Raw genomic sequence first — 4,977 nt, 5'->3', positions numbered from 1 at the left:
GGGGGGGGGGGGGGGGGGGGAGAGAAGGGTGAGAGAGAGGGAAACTTTATTGTTTATAGTCACTTCATTGTTGCTTGACTAAAGAAAAAAAGAAACACACTGAACTACTGCATTCCAGTAAGCAGCTTTGTGTAGGTAGGACTCAATGAGCTAGGAAACTGTTTTATAGATCTCATTGAGATCTAACAAACCAGCCAAGCAGACAAGTAATTAAATTGGCTCAGCAACACTGAAGTTCTGGATGATCTATTTTTAAACTCTAGCACAGTAGGGTTGTGTGTTCAGTTTCATTTGTCCATCTGTGACTAGGAATTCAGGGAAGCACACAGGCAGAACTTCACTGTGTTCCAATATTGAAGGAACTGCAAAACATGTTAGCTTAATGTACACTTGCAATGATGCCTGGGAAATCCAGGACATACTAAATCAGGGGTGTGCAATTATTTCAGCTGGAGGGCCACTCAGTGAGTTTTGGTGACCTGTCAAGGGCCACTTCCATCTCTCTTGCTCTCTCTCTCCTTTTCTCTCTCCCCCTCCAGAACCTGGTCAGAGCTGTAGCTCAACAGGAGCCCTGATGCTCAGCTGTGGACCCAGATTTGGACTTCCGCCACAGCGGGCAGGTGGTGACATCAGCTGTGGACACCGTTAGCAGGTTCCAGAGCCCTGATGCAGAACTTGCCAGTGGTGTGCGCAATGAACATCACCACCCACTCGGTGCAGCAGAACCTCCTGCCTGGGTCCACAGCTGATGCTGCTGACAGGTTCCATAGACTTCATAGACATTAGGTCTGGAAGGGACCTCATGAGATCATCTAGTCTAGCCCCCCTGCCATAAGCAGGAAGTCTGCTAGGGTCAAATGATCCCAGCAAGATAAACACCTAAACGCCTTTTGAATGAGTCCAGAGTAGGTGCCTGCACCACCTCTGGGGGGAGTCTATTCCAGACCCTGGATACTTGGACTGTAAAGAAGTTTTTCCTGATGTCCAGTTTAAACTAGCCTTCCAGGAGTTTGGGGCTGTTAGACCTTGTTATCTCTTGGGGAGCCGTGGTTATCCCAGGTCCTGATGGTCTTCCAGGTTGGGACTCTAGGCGGGAGCCTTCGCTGTGCCAGGAGAGTGGTAGCATCAGCTGTGGACACTGCCGAAAGTTTGTGTGTAGGGGCTCCTGAACCTGCTGGCAGCATCCACAGCTGCTCCTGCTGCCCACCCACTGTGGCAGAAGCCACCATCCACGTCCACGGCTGATGCCGTGCATCAAGAGCTGATGCTGCTGGGTGGAAACATCTCTGCTCACCAACCTGTCCACCCAGTACCATGGGGCAGCTGGAACCACTGGCTACCAGTGGGCCAGATCCAGTGAGTTGGCAGCTGATCACCTGCAGGCTGGACTGAATTTTTTGGCAAGCTGTATCTGGCCCACAGGCTGTACTTTGCCTACCTCTGTTCTAAATGCTACATGGAGAAGGTGGCTCTGCTTGCTTGGAAACTGAATTCAGGGCTGGCAGAAGAGAACTATGGACTTCTCTTCCTATTAACTGACAGCATTACTTTGCCCCCTTACAAACATTTGCAAAACCCTTGTAAAGACAGCAAATATTATTTTCATTTTACTAATAGGGAGCCCGAAGTTCAGAGACTGGAATTAACTTGCCCAAGGTTAAATTATCAGTGTAAGAGGCTGTACTGGAACTTGTACACCTCCTGGCTCCTGGGTTAATCTACCAGGTTAAAGCACTTCCTATGTAAGGAATTTCCCTTCTGTTCCATTTTCCATTGGGAACTGGGGACACTAACCTGCCCACATCACTGCAATGTCATGCTCAGGGCCCTCTTGCTCAGTGAACAGCTTGCACTGTCTTTAAGAGCTGTCTCATTTGTTGGCTTGGTGAGGTACACTGGAAGTCAATTCATTTCACAAGTATGCTCCAATCACTACATCACCACTGCAGTGTCCACACTCAGCCAAGGAGTGCATGTGGTGGGAGGAAAGTTTTGAAGGGAGATGCATGGATGGGAGGGGGAATAAGACATGCAGCAGTCTCTAGCAAAGAGTGCAGGGGCAGTCTCCTAAAGTCACCTAACTGCATGTGAACTGTTGTGCTCTCTCCTTCCAGTTAACAGACTCAGCATGGTGCAGGGGTGCTGTAATAGCTAGAAGGAACTGGCTTGCTGGTAGACAGTGTGCTGAAGAGAGATCCAAAAGTCAGGACTCCTGGGATTGCACACCTTGTAGAGATGCACAGATTCTTCTGTGGGAGGTCCCTTTCACCCCTGATGTCTATGAATCTATGAAACCTGGGGCTTAGTTGCATCGTTTCTCTCTACCTCTGCTTCTTCACCTCCAATACATAGATAATGCTTACGTAACACTATTGGCAGTTGGGAGGTTTAGATAGTGCTCAGAATACATACAAAAATAAGAATTACAGATTGCTACAGGAAGTTGGAATGCTTGGGATCTCACAAAAGCTTGTAAAGTTACTTTGTACTTGCAAACTCTTCCTCCTTGTGCTACAAATCAAGATGACAGAAGTACCTCCACACACCCCAACCTGAGCTGGCAGGAGCAAGTGCCTTCCATGGAGGCTACGCAAAATGTTCAGTTTTTGTGTTAAAATCTCCCTGCTCCTTCCCCTGCAATGTTTCCTCACCAGAGAATAATTCCAATGGTGTTGGCATCCAAATCTAGATCTTCAGCTTGGGAGTTTGGTATCAGTATGAAATTTGGCAAAACAAGCTGCTCAGACTCTTTCTTACAAGGCTAATGTTGCCTGGGTGCAACAGCAACAACACTCAGAAGTAGTGACGGGAGAAGTCTGGGGTGAGCATACACACAACAGTTTGCCAGAGACCTTTTTTCCATGCTGTAAAAGGTGCCACCACTCATGTATAAACTGTACATTATATAATGTGCCAGTCCAGTTAAGTTTTAAGTCATAACATTTGATCTCATTCACATTCTACCCCCAGGGCCAGCAGTACTTCCAAATTGATAGAACAACCCATATAAGTCTAGAATAATTAGCACATTTCAGGTCAGATGATGAAGTTATTGAATGAGCAGTGGTGAATGGTGAGCCCTGCAGAGGAAAACCTATGATACAGTGCTCAGGTGGTTCAGGTTTTTTGCACTTCCACGCCAGATCTCCCATGAGTCTTAAACAAAGATTAAAAACAGTCTGGACTGCTCCAATTCAAAGGACCTAAACATCAGGAAGTTAATGCAGCTCTGAGTTAATGGAACACATGAAGGTAAGTCTGATTTACTGCAACTTCTCCACCTCAGGGCTCTTAATGAACAAACAATAAATGTCAATAGATGAGTTATGTCAGGAATCCAGGAGTGATTTATGTGCCAAGTTTCTGAAATAAATGCTCATGGTTCTTACGGTGAGGCAGCACATCACAAGAGGCACCCACATTCAGGACCAGATTTGAGGGGCTGGTTTTACCTGTTGCCTGTCAGGGCAAATCCTATACTAGTCTGCTAGGGACCATTTTTCCATACTGTAAACAGTGCCACCACACATATATAAACTGCACATTATATAATTTGTCAGTCCAGTTCACTTTTAAGTCAAAGTTTGATCTCATTCACATTCCATCTCCACAGCCAACAGTACTTCCAAAATGGAAATGTGCCCTCAAGTACTTCCAAATCCCAAGTATGGCCTCACTTGGGTCCTCAAAGTCACATCAGGGGCCACCCAGCATCATAGCCTTAAGAAGCACATGACAACAACACTGATGTAGCAATTCTTTCCAATGTGCACAGCAATATGTCATCACAGAGGACCTTGTCCCATCACACACACTTTGAATAGCGGCCACCCTCTATGTGATATCACCTGCTCCTCAAGCACATTGCACCATTAAGACTGCAGCGACAACATATATCCTCCTCCTACCCTGACACTGACATCATCTCTGACCAAGGGCACAAGTGCAGCTTTTGCACTCAGCAATCTTATGCAATCCAAGCTGGCCAGCTGTCCTGAACCACAGGCAAAAAAGGCTGAGAGGTGACTCTTCTGGAACATGGAAATGTCAAATTGGAAACAGATACCCTCCCTCAGCTTCCTCCCAAACACAATCATGCACGATCCACATTGCCTGGTACTCCATCAGACTCTCTGTCTGTGCGTAAAAGGCACACCATCTGACAAAGACTGGCACAGGCGTTGCTGAATGTGCAAAGGTGAACATGCTGGCGATTCCCCTCCCCAAATGCATGCTAAAATTAAGCTGCTGGTCAGGTTTTGGAGCATGCAGGCCTGAACACTTCAAAGTCATGTAAAATCTTGATGGTGGGGTCTGAATAAAAGAGAAGGGTCAGCAGCCTCCTTGAGTTATTAGACAGGTGAGCATATGCATGACATGGACTGTAACTGTATGAGCACAGGCCTAGAACAAAGGCATAAGAAAAATTAAGACTGCAAAAGGAAGTACTCAAAAGCAAGGGAACAGCAGATCTGGAAGATGCTCAGCATTGCTGCAAATCAGACCTCAGGGTCTTGAGACAGGTACATATATAGCCATCACCTGCAAACAGTTTGGTTTAAAAAATGACTCACCCAGAAACTATGCAGTGGAGGTAGGCCTCAAATCCAGTGTTACAGGGCACTGTCCAGCTGCCTTGGCCCTATGACCTTGCTTTCTCTTCCTGCAGTGCCCTGTGTCTCATAAATCTTTTCTACTTTGGCAACAGACAAGGTGGAAGCTCTATGGAGCCCTCCCCCCTGCATTATACAACCCTGATTCATCTTTAGAGCAAGTCCAGCCTGTGTGGCAAATGAAGAAGGAGTCTTGTGAAAAAAACAGAACATATCATATAATTAAAGGCCAAATTACAGGTTGCAGAGGCAATTTGAATGCTGGCATTTCCTACCTTCTGAGTGTTTGACTTGACATTAAAAGAAAATTATTGAGGCTGCAGGGGGGTGGGATTAATTCCCTAAGGATTTTTAAATGAAAGAG

The 4,977-nt window shown here is 46.3% G+C and overlaps 1 protein-coding gene across 2 annotated transcripts in view; it reads right to left on the bottom strand.

The window, feature by feature from the left end:
• The window catches only part of GTF2E1 (general transcription factor IIE subunit 1), a 113,825-nt gene that overhangs the window by 16,198 nt on the left and 92,650 nt on the right, over positions 1 to 4,977 (bottom strand). The gene's annotated exons all lie outside the window — the stretch shown is intronic.

The sequence above is a fragment of the Gavialis gangeticus genome, unplaced genomic scaffold (assembly GCF_001723915.1).
Source record: "Gavialis gangeticus isolate Ggan-Ray unplaced genomic scaffold, GavGan_comp1, whole genome shotgun sequence".
Lineage (NCBI taxonomy): Eukaryota > Metazoa > Chordata > Crocodylia > Gavialidae > Gavialis > Gavialis gangeticus.
The sequence above is the reverse complement of the archived record's forward strand: the minus strand, read 5'-3'. Positions and strand labels throughout refer to the sequence as shown.